This window comes from Oratosquilla oratoria, chromosome 12 (genome assembly GCF_046742065.1).
Source record: "Oratosquilla oratoria isolate Oo_2021 chromosome 12, ASM4674206v1, whole genome shotgun sequence".
In the NCBI taxonomy this organism is placed as follows: Eukaryota; Metazoa; Arthropoda; class Malacostraca; order Stomatopoda; family Squillidae; genus Oratosquilla; species Oratosquilla oratoria.
Genome location: NC_134788.1, coordinates 69,496,581 through 69,513,756, shown reverse-complemented (window position 1 = coordinate 69,513,756; position 17,176 = coordinate 69,496,581). Strand labels below are relative to the sequence as shown.

General features: G+C 23.0%; 1 long non-coding RNA gene across 1 annotated transcript in view; it reads right to left on the bottom strand.

Annotated features, from left to right (window-relative positions):
* LOC143031995 (uncharacterized) overlaps positions 1-17,176 on the bottom strand; it is a 39,572-nt gene that overhangs the window by 345 nt on the left and 22,051 nt on the right. The window contains exon 2 of the long non-coding RNA XR_012967057.1: positions 1-84. This exon is cut by the window's left edge and continues 345 nt beyond it. This is a non-coding gene — a long non-coding RNA (uncharacterized LOC143031995). The remainder of the gene's footprint in view (positions 85-17,176) is intronic.

Below are 17,176 nucleotides of genomic sequence, written 5' to 3'. Positions count from 1 at the left end.
GGCAGGCAACCGCGATTCGTGTAGTCTGGAGACTTCGTCAGCGTCTGTCACTGGGCGGGCGCAGGGCAAATTGCTTCCAGTAACCTGGCAGGATGGAAACAAATAAATTAGGACAAAATAAAAAATGGGTTCTAAACACATAGATTAAAAAACTTCCTGGGCATTTTCCGTTCTAAGGCGTCATAAACGATGGACTAATAACTTGCCTAGTCTAAAAAAGGTCAAGTCTGTAAACTACTCAAATGTGTAAAAAAAAAAAAAAAAAATGTACCTAAATCTTAGCAAAAAAAAAAAAAAAAAAACCTGTATTCAAGTCTATAAAAAAAAACCTGTACTGAAATCTGAAAAAAAACCTGTACTAAAATCGTCGTCACTACTGTAATATACTTATACGTTAGTTTTTGAGTACTTAAAGTTCTTACAATTAAAATTCATATGGTTAAAACAAAAGTTAAAAACAAAATGGTTATAAAACAAGTTAAAAAACAAAACAGTTATAGACAAAACAGTTAAAAACAAAAGTCAAAACAGTTAAAAACAAAACAGTTAAAGACAAAACAGTTAAAAACAAAAGTTAATAAATACAAGTTAAAAACAAAAGTTAAAGACAAAACAGTAATTGTTTTATCTTTAACTGCTAAAAACAAAAAGTTAAAAAACAAATCAGTTAAAAAAGTTAAAAAAAAAAGTTAGTTATAAAAAAAGTTGGTCAAAACCAAAACAGTTAAAACCAAAAGTTAAAACAAAAGTTAAAACAAAATAGTTAAAAACAATTTAAAAACAAAACAATTAAAACAAAACAGCTAAATAAGTAAAAAATAAAAGTAAAAAGATAAAATAAAAAAGTTAAGTAAAAAAAGAAAAACGTTAATGAAAAAAGTTAAAACATTTAAAAACAAAACAGTTAAAACAAGTTAAAAACAAAACAGTTTAAACTAACAGTTAAAGACAAAATAGTTAAAAACAAAACAGTTTAAACAAACAGTTAAAGACAAAACAGTTAAAAAACAAAACAGTTTAAACAAACAGTTAAAGACAAAACAGTTAAGAGACAAAACATTTAGAGACAACACAGAGACAAAACAGATACAAAACAGAAAAAAAACAGCTAAAAAAAGGTTTAAAAAAATTAAAGAAAAAGTAAAAAAAAAAATTAAAACAACAGCTAAAAAGCAAGTTAAAAACAAAACAGTTAAAGACAAAACAGTTGAAGACAAAACAGTTAGACAAAAAAGTAACTGTTTTGTCTTCAACTGTTAAAGACAAGTTAAAAACAAATCAGTTAAATAATGTTAAAAAGAAATTGAAAAAAGTCAAAACCAAAACAGTTAAAAACAAGTTAAAACAGAACAGTTAAAACAAAAGTTAACAAGAGTTAAAAACAATTTAAAAACAAAAAACAAAACAGCTAAAAAAAGTAAAAAAAAAAAGTTAATGAAAACAGTTAAAACATTTAAAAACAAGTTAAAACAAAAGTTAAAAACAAAACAGTTTAAACAAACAGTTAAAGACAAAACATTTCGAGACAACACAGACAAAACAGACAAAAAAAAACAGCTAAACAAAAAGTAAAAAAAAAAACAGTTAAAGAAAAAACAGTTAAAACATTTAAAACAAAACAGCTAAAAAAACAAGTTAAAACAAAACAGTTAAAGAAAAAACAGTTAAAGGCAAAAAAGTAACTGTTTTGTCTTTAACTATTAAAGACAAGTTAATAACAAATCAGTTAATGTTAAAAAGAATTTTTTAAAAACGTTTAAAAACGAAACATTTAAAAACGAAAGTTAAAAATGTTAAAAACAAGTTAAAACAAAAAAGAATAAAACAAAGGTTAAAAAAATAATAAAAAAGTTAAAACAAAACGCTTAAAAACAAGTTAAAACAAGTTTCAACAAAACAATTAAAAACAACAGTTAAAAACAAGTTAAAGACAAAACAGTTAAATACAAAAGTTAAAGACAAAACAGTAACTGTTTTGTCTTCAACTGTTAAAAACAAAAAGTTGAAAACAAATCAGTTAAAAAAGTAATAAAATAAAGTTAAAAAAAAAAAAGTTAAACCAGTCAAAACCAAAACAGTTAAAACAAAACAGTTCATTAAAGTTAACAAATAATTTGTCTTCAACTGTTAAAAAAGTTAAAAACAAATCAGTAAAAAAAAAGAAATAAAACAGCTTTTTTTTCTTAAAAGTAAAAAGTAGAAAATGTTAAAGAAAAAACAGTTAAAACATTTAAAAAGCTAAAACAAAAGTTAAAAACAATACAGTTAAAACAGTTAAATACAAAACAGTTAAAGACAAAGCAGTTAAAGACAAAACAGTTAAAGACAACAGTAACTGTTTTGTCTTTAATTGTTAAAAACAGTTAAAAACAAATCAGTTAAAAAAGTTAACTTAAAAATCATCTAAAAACGAGTTAAAAACAAAACGGTTAAAACAGTTAAAACAACAGTTAAAAACAAGTAAAAAACAAAACAAGTTAAAACAAGTTAAAAACAAAACAGTTAAACACAAGTTAAAACTGTTAAAAACAAAAGTTAAAAAAGGTAAAAACAGAAGTTAGAGACAAAACAGAGAGAAACCAGTCAGAGACAGAACAGAGACAAAAAGTTAGACAAAAAATTGAAAGACAAAACATTTAAAGACAACAGTTAGAGACAAAAAGTTAGACAAAACATTTAAAGACAAAACAGAGACAAAACAGTTAAAGACAAAATAGTTAAAGTCAAAATAGACAAAACAGTTACAGACAAAACAGTAACTGTTTTGTCTTCAACTGTTAAAAACAAATCAGTTAAAAAAAGTTTAAAAGGAAAAAAAAAGTTAGAAACAAGTTAAAAAATTTAAGACAGTTAAGGACAAAACAGTTAAACAAAACATTTAAAAAACAAAACAGTTAAAAAACAAAACAGTTAAATACAAAACAGTTAAAAACAAAAGTTAAAAACAGTCAAAACCAAAACAGTTAAAACCACAAGAAGTTAAACACAAAACAGTTAAAAAACAAAACAGTTAAAGACAACACAGTTACAGACAAAACAGTTAAAGACAAACCAGAGACAAAACAGAGACAAAAAAGTGACAAAAAAGTTAAAGACAAAACAGTTAAAGACAAAATAGTAGCTGGTCTGTCTTTAACTGTTAAAACCAAAAAGCTAAAAACAAATAATTAAAAAAAAAAAAAAAAAAAAAGTTTAAAAAAGTTAAACAAGTGAACAAAAAAAAGTTAAAGAAAAAATTTAAAAACAAAACAGCTAAAAAAAAAGTTAAAACGAAAAAGTTAAAAACAACAGTTAAAACAGACAAAACAGTTAAAGACAAAACAGTAATTGTTTTGTCTAACTGATAAAAACAAAGTTAAAAACAAATCAGTTAAGTTAAAAAAAGTTTAAAAACATTCAAAAACGAAACATTTATAAACGAAAGTTAAAAACAAAAGTTAAAAACAAGTTAAAAAAAGTTACAAAAAAGTTAAAAACAAAAGTTAAAAACAAAATAGTTAAAACAAGTTAAAACAAAAGTTAAAACAAAACAGTTGAAAACAAACCAGTTAAAGACAAAACAGTTGGAGACAAAACAGTTGGAGACAAAACAGTTAGAGACAAAAAGTTAAGACAATAAGTTAAAGAAAACGGTTAAAGACAAAAAAATTAAAGACAAAAACGTTAGAGACAAAACACAGTACAGTTAGAGACAAAACAGTTAAGACAAAACAGTTAAAACAAAACCGTTTGAACAAAGTTAAAAACAAAAATAAAAGAAAAATTTATAGACAAAAAGTTAAAGACAAAACAGTTAATGACAGTTAATGAGTTACAGACAAAACAGCTACAAAACAGTTAAAGACAAAAGTTAAAAACAAAACAAAAAAACAAGATAAAAAAACAAGTTAAACAAAAAAACAGTTAAAGACAAAACAGTTAAAAACAAAAGTTAAAACAGACCAGTTAAAAACTTAAGTTAAAAACAAAAGTTAAAAACAAAAGTTAAAGACAAAAATAACTGTTTTGTCTTTAACTGTTAAAAACAAAAGTTAAAAACAAATCAGTTAAAAAGTTATAAAAAAAGAAGTTAGAAACATAAAAAAAAAAAAATAAATAAAGAACAAAAATTAAAGTCAAAACCAAAACAATCAAAACCAAAACAGTTAAAACCAAAAGTTATAAACAAAAGTTAAAAACAAGTTAAAAACATGAGTTAAAAACAAGTTGAAACAAAAGTTAAAAACCAAAAGTTAGACAAAACAGTTACACAAAACATTTAAAGACAAAACAGAGACAGAGTTAAAGACAAAACAGTTAAAGACATAACAGTTAAAGACAAAACAGTAACTGTTTTGTCTTCAACTGTTAAAAACAAAAAGTTAAAAACAAATAATTTAACAAGTTATAAAGTAAAAAAAAAATTATAAACAAGTTAAAGTTTTAAAAATGTTAAAAAATAATCAAATAAAAAATCAAAACCAAAACACTTAAAACAAGTTAAAATATGTTAAAACAAAAGTTAACAAAAGTTAAAAAAAAAAGTTAAAACAAAAGAGTTAACAAGTTAAAAACAAAAGTAAAAAAAGGTAAAAACAAAACAGTTAAAGACAAATCAGAGACAAAACAGAGAAAAAAGTTAAAGACAAGGAGTTAAAGACAAAAAGTGAAAGGCAAAACGGTTAAAGACAAAACAATTAAAAACACAAAAATTCAAGACAAAATATTTAAAGACAAACTGTACAATTAGAGACAAAACAGTTAAAGACAAAAAAGTTAGGACAAAAATGTTAAAACAAAAGTTAAAACAAAACTGAACAAAATGTTAAAAAAAAAATTAAAGACAAAAATTCAAAGACAAATTTGAAGACAAAACAGTAACTGTTTTGTCTTTAACAGTTAGACAAAACAGTTACAGACAAACCAGTAACTGTTTTGACTTTAACTGTTAAAAACAAATCAGTTCGAAAAGTAATAAAGTAAAAAACCAAAGTTAAAAGTTAAAAAAGTTTAAAAATAAAAATAAAAAAGTCAAAACCAAAAGTTAAAACAAAACGGTTAAAACAAAATGGTTAAAACAAGTTAAAAACAAAAGTTAAAAACAAAACAGTTAAAAACAAAAGTTATAAACAAGTTATAAAAAGTTATATACAAAACAGTTACAAACAAAACAGTTAAAAAAAAAGTTAAAAACAAAACAGTTAAACAAAACAGACAAAAATGTTAGAGAAAAAACAGACAAAAAGTTTAAGACAAAACAGTTAAGGACAGAACATTTAAAGACAAAAATTTTAAAGACAAAACAGTTAAGAGAAAACAAAGACAAAACAGTTAAAGACTAAACAGTTAAAACAAAAATTAAAACAAACCGTTTCAACAAAAATTTAAAGACAAAAATTTAAAGATAAGAAGGTTAAAGACAAAACAGTTAAAGACAACACATTTAAAGACAAAACAGTTGAAGACAACACATTTAAAGACAAAACAGTTATAGACAAAGCAGAGACAAAACAGTTGGAGACAAAAAAGTTAAAGACAAAACAGTTAAAGACAAAACAGTGAAAGACAAAACAGTGAGAGACAAAACAGTGAAAGACAAAAAAGTTAGACAAGTTAAAGACAAAACAGTTTAAGACAAAAAAGTTCAACACAAAACAGTAGCTGTTTTGTCTTTATACAAAAAAAGTTAAAACAAAAAGTTAAAACAAAGTTAAAACAAAGACAGTTAAAAAACATTTAAAAAAAAAGGTAAAAAATGTTAAAACAAAACAGTTAAAACAAAACAAGTTAAAAACAAAACAAGTTAAAAACAAGTTATAAACAAAAGTTAAAAACAAAACAGTTAAAAACAAAAGTTACAAAAAAGGTTAAAAAAAGTTAAAAACAAAATTGTTAAAGACAAAACAGACAAAACAGAGACAAAACAGTCACAGACAAAACAGTTAAGAGACAAAACAGACAAAAAGTTAAAGACAAAATAGTTAAGGACAAAAAATTTAAAGACAAAACATAGACAAAACAGTTAAAGACAACACATTTAAAGACAAAGCAGAGACAAAACAGTTAAAGACAAAACGGTTAAAGACAAAAAAGTAAAAGACAAAACAGACAAAACAGTTAAAGACAAAACAGTTGGAGACAAAAAGTTAAAAGACAAAACAGTGAAAGACAAACAAGTTAAAGACAAAACAGTTAAACATAAAACAGTAACTCTTTTGTCTTTAACTAAACAAAGTTAAAACAAAGTTAAAACAAAAAGTTAAAACAAAAAGTTAACTTAAAAAAAAAAGTAAAAAAAAAAAAGTTAAAAGTGAAAACCAAACAAGTTAGAAAAAAATTAAAACAACAGTTAAAGACAAAACAGTAGCTGGTTTGTCTTTAACTGTTAAAAAAAAAGTTAAAAAAAAATCATTAAAAAAAACAGCTAAAAAACAAGGTTAAAAAGTGATGTACAAAAAAAATTAAGAAAAAAGTTTAAACATTTAAAAACAAATCAGCTAAAAAACAAAAGTTAAAACAAAAAAGTTAGCAGCAGTTAAAACAGAGACAAACCAGTTAAAGGCAAAACAGTTAAAGACAAAAATTAGACAAACCAGTTAGACAAAACAGTTAAAGACAAAACAGTAACTGTTTTGTCTTTAACTGATAAAAACAAAAAGTTAAAAACAAATCAGTTAAAAGTTAAAAAAAATAAAAATAAAACATTCAAAAACAAAATATTTATAAACGAAAGTTAAAAACAAGTTACAAACAAAAATTAAAACAAAACAGTTAAAACCACAACAGTTAAAAACAAGTTAAAAACAAGTTAAAAGTTAAAACAAAAGTTAAAATCAAAACTTAAAACAAACCAGTTAAAAACAAAACAGTTAAAGACAAAACAGTTAGAGACAAAACAGAACTAAAAAGTTAAAGACAACAAGTTAAAGAAAACGGTTAAAGACAAAACATTTAAAGACAAAACAGTTAGAGACAAAACAAAGTACAGTTAGAGACAAAAATGTTAGAGACAAAACAGTTAAGACAAAACAGTTAAAAGAAAATTGTTGGAACAAAGTTAAAAAAAAAGGTAAAAACAAAAATATAAAGACAAAAATTTATAGATAAAAAGTTAAAGAAAAAACAGTTGACAGTTAAAGACAAAACAGCTACAAAACAGTTAAGACAAAAGTTAAAAAAAAATATAAAAAAGTTTAAAAAACAAGTTAAAAACAAAAGTTAAAAACAAAATTTAAAAACAAAAGTTAAAACAAACCAGTTAAAAACTAAAGTTAAAAACAAAACGGTTAAAAAACAAGTTAAAAAACAAAACAGTTAAAGACAAAACGGTAACTGTTGTGTCTTTAACTGTTAAAAACAAGAGTTAAAAACAAATCAGTTAAAAAATAGTTAAAAAGTTTTAAAAAAAAGTTAGAAAAGTTAAAAGTTAAAAAATAAATAAAATAAAAAGATTAAAAAGTCAAAACCAAAACAGTTAAAACCAAAAGTTATAAACAAGAGTTAAAAACAAAAGTTAAAAACAAGAGTTAAAAACAAGTTAAAAACAAGAGTTAAAAACAAAAGTTAAAACAAAAGTTAAAGACAAAACAGACAAAACATTTAAAGACAAAACAGAGACAGAGTTAAAGACAAAACAGTTAAAAACAAAAAAGTTGAGGACAAAACAGTGAAAGACATAACAGTTATAGACAAAACAGTAACTGTTTTGTCTTCAACTGTTAAAACCAAAAGTAAAAAAAAAAAGAAGTTAAAAAAAAGGTATAAAAACAAAAGTTTGAAACAAAAGTTAAAAAGTTTAAAAATGTTAATTTTATTTTAAGTCAAAACCAAAAGTTAAAATATGTTAAAACAAAAGTTTAAAAAACATTAAAAGTTAAAAAAGTTAAAAACAAAAGTTAAAACAAAACACTTAAAAACAAGTTAAAAAACAAAAGACAAAACAAAAAAAATTAAAGACAAAGAGTTAAAGACAAAACGGTTAAAGACAAAACAGTTAAAGACAAACAATTTAAAGACAAACTGTACAGTTAGAGACAAAACGGAGACAAAACAGTTAAAGACAAAAAAGTTAACCAAAACTGTTTGAACAGTTAAAAAAAAGTTAAAAACAAAAATCTAAAGACAAAAAATTAAAGACAAAACAGTTAAAGACAAAACAGGTAATGACAAAACAGTTAAAGACAAAACAGTTAAAGACAAAAAAGTTAAAAACATATCAAAGACAAAACAGTTAAAGACAAAACAGTAACTGTTTTGTCTTTAACTGTTCAAAACAAAAAATTAAAAACAAATCAGTTAAAAAAGGAATAAAGTAAAAAAAAAAGTTGTTAAAAAGTTATTTTTTTTTAATAAAAAAGTCAAATCCAAAACAGTTAAAACAAAAGTTACAACAAAACGGTTAAAACAAGAGTTAAAACAAAACAGTTAAAAATAAGTTATAAACAAAACTTAAAAACAAAAGTTACAAACAAAACTGTTAACAAAAAACAGTTAAAGACAAAACAGAAAAAAGTTAGACAAAACAGAGACAAAAATGTTAGAGATAAAACAGACAAAAAGTTAGACAAACACTTAAAGACAAAACAGTTAAGGACAAAACATTTAAGGACAAAAATTTAAAGACAAAACAGTTAAGAGAAAACAGAGACAAAACAGTTGAAGACTAAACAGTTAAAACAAAAATTAAAACAAAACCGTTTCAACAAAAATTAAAACAAAACTTTCAACAAAAAGTTAAAGACAAAAATTTAAAGACAAGAAGTTAAAGACAAAACAGTTAAAGAAAAAACAGTTAAAGACAACACATTTAAAGACAAAACATTTAAACACAAATAGACAAAACAGTTGGAGACAAAACAGTTAAAGACAATAAAGTTACAGACAAAACAGTTAGACAAAACAGTTTAAGACAAAACAGTTCAACACAAAACAGTAACTGTTTTGTCTTTAACTAAACAAAGTTAAAACAAAAAGTTAAAACAAAGTTAAAACAAAGTTAAAAAATAGTTAAAAAATAAAGTTAAAAAAAAAGTTAACAAAAATTTGTTAAAAAAGTTATAACAAAACAATTAAAACAAAAGTTAAAACAAGTTAAAACAAAACAGTTAAAACAAGTTAAAAAACGTTAAAACAAGTTAGAAACAAGTTGTAAATAAAGTTATAAACAGTTAAAAACAAGTTACAAACAAAACGGTTAAAAAAAAGTTAAAAACAAAACGGTTAAAGGCAAAACAGAGACAAACCAGTTACAGACAAAACATTTAGAGACAAAACAGAGACAAAACAGTTAGAGACAAAAGACAAAAAGTTAAAGACAAAACAGTTAAGGACAAAATTTAAAGACAAAACAGTTAAAGACAAAAGTTAAAGACTACACAGTTAAAACAAAACCGTTTAAACAAAAATTTAAAGGCAAGAAGTTAAGGACAAAACAGTTAAAGACAAAACAGTTAAAGACAACACATTTAAAGACAAAGCAGAGACAAAACAGTTAGAGACAAAACAGTTAAAGACAAAACAGTTAGACAAAGAAGTAAAAGACAAAACAGTTGGACAAAACAGTTGAAGACAAAAAGTTAAAAGACAAAACAGTTAAAGACAAAAAAGTTAGACAAAACAGTTTCAGACAAAACAGTTCAAGACAAAACAGTAACTATTTTGTCTTTAACTAAACAAAGAAAGTTAAAACAAAAAGTTAAAACAAAGTTAAAACAAAGTTAAAACAAAGAAAGTTCAAAGTTAAAACAAATTAAGTTCAAACAAAGAAAGTTCAAACAAAGGAAGTTAAAACAAAAAAAGTTAAAAAAAAAAGTTAAAAAAAAAGTTAAAACAAAAAAGTTAAAACAAAAAAAGTTTAAACAAAAATGTTAACAAAAAAGTTGAAAAAAAAAGTTAAACACAAAACAGTAACTGTTTGGTCTCTAACTGTTAAAAACAAAACATTAACTGTTGTCTTTAACTGTTAAAAACAAAGTTAAAAACAAATCAGTTAAAAAAAGTAATAACGTAAGAAAAAGTTAAGAAAAAAAAGTTTAATGTTAAAAAAAATTAAAGAGTCAAAACCAAAACAGTTAAAAACAAAAGTTAGAAACAGTTAAAACAAAACAGTTAAAACAATATTTTTAAAACAAAAAAGGTTAAAACAAAACTGTTAAAACGAGTTAAAAACAAAACAGTTAAAACAAAAGTTAAAAACAAAAGTTACAAACAAAAGTTAAAAAAAAAAGTTAAAAACAAAAGTTAAAGACAAAACAGTTGGACAAAATATTTAGAGACAAAACAGACAAAAAGTAAACGACAAAACAGTTAAGGACAAAACATTTACGGACAAAACAGTTAAAGACTAAACAGTTAAAACAAAACCGTTTAAACAAAGTTAAAGACAAAAATTTAAAGACAAGAAGTTAAAGACAAAACAGTTAAAGACAACACATTTAAAGACAAAACATTTAAAGACAAAGCAGAGACAAAACAGTTAGACAAAACAGTTAAAGACAAAACTGTTAAAGACAAAAAAGTAAGACAAAACAGTTAGACAAAACAGTTGGACAAATAGTTAAAAGACAAAACAGTTAAAGACAAAAAAGTTAGACAAAACAGTTAAAAACAAAAGAGTTAGACAAAACAGTTCAAGACAAAACAGTAACTGTTTTTTCTTAAACTAAACAAAGTGAAAACAAAGAAAGTTAAAACAAAGTTAAAACAAAAATTTACAACTAAAAGTTCAGTTAAAAAAAAATTAAACAAAGTTAAACCAAAGAAAGTTAAAACAAAAAATTAAACAAAGAAAGTTAAAACAAAGGAAGTTAAAACAAAGAAAGTTAAAACAAAAAGTTTAAACAAAGTTAAAACAAAGTTAAAACACAAAGTTAAAACAAAAAAGTTAAACCAAAGAAAGTTAAACCAAATAAAGTTAAACAAAGTTAAAACAAAGCAAGTTAAAACAAAGAAAATTAAAACAAAAAAGTTAAAACAAAAAAGTTAACAAAAAAGTTAAAACAAAAAGTTAAAACAATTTTTTTTAACTGTTAAAATCAAACTGTTTTGTCTTAAAAAAAATTAAGAGTGAAAACCAAGTTAAAAACAGTTAAAACAAGTTAAAACAATATTGTTAAAACAAAATGGTTAAAAAGCTATAAACAAAACAGTTAAAAACAAAAGTTACAAACAAAACAGTTAAAAACAAAACAGACAAAAAAGTTAGACAAAAAAATTAGAGACAAACATTTAGAGACAAAACAGCAAAAAAGTTAAAGACAAAACAGTTGAGACAAAAAAATTAAGAGACAAAACAGTTAAAACCGTTTAAACAAAAAGTTAAAGACAAAAATTTTAAGACAAGAAGTTAAGGACAAAACAGTTAAAGACAACACATTTAAAGACAAAACAGTTCAAGACAAAGCAGAGACAAAACAGTTAAAGACAACACAGTTGGAAACAAAAAGTTAAGGACAAAACAGTTAAAGACAAAACAGTTAAAGACAAAAGTTAAAAACAAAACAGTAACTGTTTTGTCTTTAACTAAACAAAGAAAGTTCAAAGTTACAACAAGGAGAGTTAAAACAAAGAAAGTTAAAACAAAGATACAAAAAAGAAAGTTAAAACAAAGAAAGTTAAACGAAAAAAAGTTAAACCAAAAAAGTTAAAGACAAAACAGTTAAAGACAAAAAAGTTAAAGACAAAACGGTTAAAGACAAAACAGTTAGAGACAAAACAGTTAAAGACACAGTACAGTTAGAGACAAAAAAGTTAAGACAAAACAGTTAAAACAAAACAGATAAAACATAACCGTTTGAACAAAAAGTTAAAAAAAAAAGTTACAAACAAAAATTTAAAGAAAAATTTAAAGACAAAACAGTTAAAGACAAAACAGTAAACGACAAAACAGTAAAAGACAAAACAGTAAAAGACAAAACAGTTAAAGACAAAACAGTAACTGTTTTGTCTTTAACTGTTAAAACAAAAAGTTAAAAACAAACGAGTTAAAAAGTGTTAAAAAGTAAAAAAAGTTAGAAACAAGTTAAAAAGTTTGAAAATGTTAAAAAAAGTCAAAACCAAAACAGTCGCAAACAAGTTAAATCAAAACAGTTAAACAAAAGTAAAAACAAAACGGTTAAAACAAGAGTTGAAAACGAAAGTTAAAAACAAAAGTTATAAACAAGTTAAAAACAAAAGTTACAAACAAAACAGTTAAAAAATAAAAGTTAAAGATAAAACAGTTAGACAAAACAGACAAAAGACAAAAATGACAAAAAGTTAAAGACAAAACAGTTTAGAGACAAAACGGTTAAAACAAAACGGTTAAAAAAAACGGTTAAAACAAGTTAGAAAAAGTTATAAACAAAAGTTAAAAACAAGTTACAAAAAAAAGTTATAAACAAAAGTTAAAAAACAAAAGTTAAAGACAAAACAGACAAAACATTTAGAGAAAAAGACAAAACAGACAAAAAGTTAAAAGACAAAACAGTTAAAGACAAAACATTTAAAGACAAAAATATTAAAGACAAAACAGTTTAGAGACAAAACAGTTCAAACAAAAGTTAAAACAAAAGTTTAAACAAAAAGTTAGAGACAAAAATTTAAAGACAAGAAGTTAAAGACAAAACCGTTAAAAGACAAAAAAGTTACAGACAAAACAGTTAAAGACAAAACAGTTAAAGACAAAACAGTTACAGACAAAACAGTTACAGACAAAACAGTTAAAGACAAAACAGTTAAAGACAAAACAGTTTAAGACAAACCAGAGACAAAACAGTTAGAGACAAAAAAGAGACTAAACGGTTAGAGACAAAACAGTAGCTGGTTTCTCTTTAACTGTTAAAACCAAAAAGTTAAAAACAAATAGTTAAAAAAAAAGTATAAAAAAAAGTAAAAACAATTCAAAAACAAAACAGCTAAAAAACAAGGTTAAAAAAATGAAGTATAAAAAAAAGTTACAGAAAAAAATTAAATATTTAAAAACACAACTAAAAAACAAAATTTAAAACAAACAAGTTAAAAACAACAGTTAAAACAGACAAAACAGTTAAAACTGATATAAACAAAAAGTTAAAACAAATCAATTAAAAAAAAAAAGAAAAAAAAATTCTAAACGAAACATTTAAAAACGAAATCTAAAAACAAAACAGTTAAAAACAAAAATTATAACAAAACAGTTAAAACCACAGTTAAAAACAAAAGTTAAAAAAAGTTAGAAGTTAAAAAAAGTTAAAAACAAGTTAAAACAAGTTAAAACATAAGTTTAAACAAAACAGTTAAAACAAAACAGTTAAAGACAAACCAGTTAAAGACAAAACAGTTAGAGACAAAACAGTTAGAGACAAAACAGACAAAACAGTTGAGACAAAACAGAGACAAAAAGTTAGACATAAACTTAAAGACAAGTTAAAGAAAACAGTTAAAGACAAAACAGTTAAGGACAAAACAGTAACTGTTTTGTCTTTAACTGATAAAAACAAAAAGTTAAAAACAAATCAGTTAAAAGTTAAAAAAATAAAAATAAAACATTCAAAAACAAAATATTTATAAACGAAAGTTAAAAACAAGTTACAAACAAAAATTAAAACAAAACAGTTAAAACCACAACAGTTAAAAACAAGTTAAAAACAAGTTAAAAGTTAAAACAAGTTAAAATCAAAACTTAAAACAAGCTAAAACAAATATTAAAACAAACCAGTTAAAGACAAAACAGTTAGAGACAAAACAGAACTAAAAAGTTAAAGACAACAAGTTAAAGAAAACGGTTAAAGACAAAACATTTAAAGACAAAACAGTTAGAGACAAAACAAAGTACAGTTAGAGACAAAAATGTTAGAGACAAAACAGTTAAGACAAAACAGTTAAAAGAAAATTGTTGGAACAAAGTTAAAAAAAAAAGGTAAAAACAAAAATATAAAGACAAAAATTTATAGATAAAAAGTTAAAGAAAAAACAGTTGACAGTTAAAGACAAAACAGCTACAAAACAGTTAAGACAAAAGTTAAAAAAAAATATATAAAAAAGTTTAAAAAACAAGTTAAAAACAAAAGTTAAAAACAAAATTTAAAAACAAAAGTTAAAACAAACCAGTTAAAAACTAGTTAAAAACAAAACGGTTAAAAAACAAGTTAAAAAACAAAACAGTTAAAGACAAAACGGTAACTGTTGTGTCTTTAACTGTTAAAAACAAGAGTTAAAAACAAATCAGTTAAAAAATAGTTAAAAAGTTAAAAAAAAAAAGTTAGAAACAAGTTAAAAGTTAAAAATAAAATAAAAAGATTAAAAAGTCAAAACCAAAACAGTTAAAACCAAAAGTTATAAACAAGAGTTAAAAACAAAAGTTAAAAACAAGAGTTAAAAACAAGTTAAAAACAAGTTAAAAACAAAAGTTAAAGACAAAACAGACAAAACATTTAAAGACAAAACAGAGACAGAGTTAAAGACAAAACAGTTAAAAACAAAAAAGTTGAGGACAAAACAGTGAAAGACATAACAGTTATAGACAAAACAGTAACTGTTTTGTCTTCAACTGTTAAAACCAAAAGTAAAAAAAAAAAGAAGTTAAAAAAAGGTATAAAAACAAAAGTTTGAAACAAAAGTTAAAAAGTTTAAAAATGTTAATTTTATTTTAAGTCAAAACCAAAAGTTAAAATGTTAAAACAAAAGTTTAAAAAACATTAAAAGTTAAAAAAGTTAAAAACAAAAGTTAAAACAAAACACTTAAAAACGTTTTTAAGTTAAAAAACAAAAGACAAAACAAAAAAAATTAAAGACAAAGAGTTAAAGACAAAACGGTTAAAGACAAAACAGTTAAAGACAAACAATTTAAAGACAAACTGTACAGTTAGAGACAAAACAGTTAAAGACAAAAAAGTTAAACCAAAACTGTTTGAACAGTTAAAAAAAAAGTTAAAAACAAAAATCTAAAGACAAAAAATTAAAGACAAAACAGTTAAAGACAAAACAGGTAATGACAAAACAGTTAGACAAAACAGTTAAAGACAAAAAAGTTAAAAACATATCAAAGACAAAACAGTTAAAGACAAAACAGTAACTGTTTTGTCTTTAACTGTTCAAAACAAAAAATTAAAAACAAATCAGTTAAAAAAGGAATAAAGTAAAAAAAAAAGTTGTTAAAGTTATTTTTTTTTAATAAAAAAGTCAAATCCAAAACAGTTAAAACAAAAGTTACAACAAAACGGTTAAAACAAGAGTTAAAACAAAACAGTTAAAAATAAGTTATAAACAAAACTTAAAAACAAAAGTTACAAACAAAACTGTTAACAAAAAACAGTTAAAGACAAAACAGAAAAAAGTTAGACAAAACAGAGACAAAAATGTTAGAGATAAAACAGACAAAAAGTTAGACAAACACTTAAAGACAAAACAGTTAAGGACAAAACATTTAAGGACAAAAATTTAAAGACAAAACAGTTAAGAGAAAACAGAGACAAAACAGTTAAGTTAAAACAAAAATTAAAACAAAACCGTTTCAACAAAAATTAAAACAAAACTTTCAACAAAAAGTTAAAGACAAAAATTTAAAGACAAGAAGTTAAAGACAAAACAGTTAAAGAAAAAACAGTTAAAGACAACACATTTAAAGACAAAACATTTAAACACAAATAGACAAAACAGTTGGAGACAAAACAGTTAAAGACAATAAAGTTACAGACAAAACAGTTTAAGACAAAACAGTTCAACACAAAACAGTAACTGTTTTGTCTTTAACTAAACAAAGTTAAAACAAAAAGTTAAAACAAAGTTAAAAAATAGTTAAAAAATAAAGTTAAAAAAAAGTTAACAAAAAATTTTGTTAAAAAAGTTATAACAAAACAATTAAAACAAAAGTTAAAACAAGTTAAAACAAAACAGTTAAAACAAGTTAAAAAACGTTAAAACAAGTTAGAAACAAGTTGTAAATAAAGTTATAAACAGTTAAAAACAAGTTACAAACAAAACGGTTAAAAAAAAGTTAAAAACAAAACGGTTAAAGGCAAAACAGAGACAAACCAGTTACAGACAAAACATTTAGAGACAAAACAGAGACAAAACAGTTAGAGACAAAAGACAAAAAGTTAAAGACAAAACAGTTAAGGACAAAATTTAAAGACAAAACAGTTAAAGACAAAAGTTAAAGACTACACAGTTAAAACAAAACCGTTTAAACAAAAATTTAAAGGCAAGAAGTTAAGGACAAAACAGTTAAAGACAAAACAGTTAAAGACAACACATTTAAAGACAAAGCAGAGACAAAACAGTTAGAGACAAAACAGTTAGACAAAGAAGTAAAAGACAAAACAGTTGGACAAAACAGTTGAAGACAAAAAGTTAAAAGACAAAACAGTTAAAGACAAAAAAGTTAGACAAAACAGTTTCAGACAAAACAGTTCAAGACAAAACAGTAACTATTTTGTCTTTAACTAAACAAAGAAAGTTAAAACAAAAAGTTAAAACAAAGTTAAAACAAAGTTAAAACAAAGAAAGTTCAAAGTTAAAACAAATTAAGTTCAAACAAAGAAAGTTCAAACAAAGGAAGTTAAAACAAAAAAGTTAAAAAAAAAAGTTAAAAAAAAAAAGTTAAAACAAAAAAGTTAAAACAAAAAAAGTTTAAACAAAAATGTTAACAAAAAAGTTGAAAAAAAAAAGTTAAACACAAAACAGTAACTGTTTGGTCTCTAACTGTTAAAAACAAAACATTAACTGTTGTCTTTAACTGTTAAAAACAAAGTTAAAAACAAATCAGTTAAAAAAAGTAATAACGTAAGAAAAAGTTAAGAAAAAAAAGTTTAATGTTAAAAAAAATTAAAGAGTCAAAACCAAAACAGTTAAAAACAAAAGTTAGAAACAGTTAAAACAAAACAGTTAAAACAATATTTTTAAAACAAAACTGTTAAAACGAGTTAAAAACAAAACAGTTAAAACAAAAGTTAAAAACAAAAGTTACAAACAAAAGTTAAAAAAAAAAGTTAAAAACAAAAGTTAAAGACAAAACAGTTGGACAAAATATTTAGAGACAAAACATTTAGAGACAAAACAGACAAAAAGTAAACGACAAAACAGTTAAGGACAAAACATTTACGGACAAAACAGTTAAAGACAAAACAGTTAAAGACTAAACAGTTAAAACAAAACCGTTTAAACAAAGTTAAAGACAAAAATTTAAAGACAAGAAGTTAAAGACAAAACAGTTAAAGACAACACATTTAAAGACAAAACA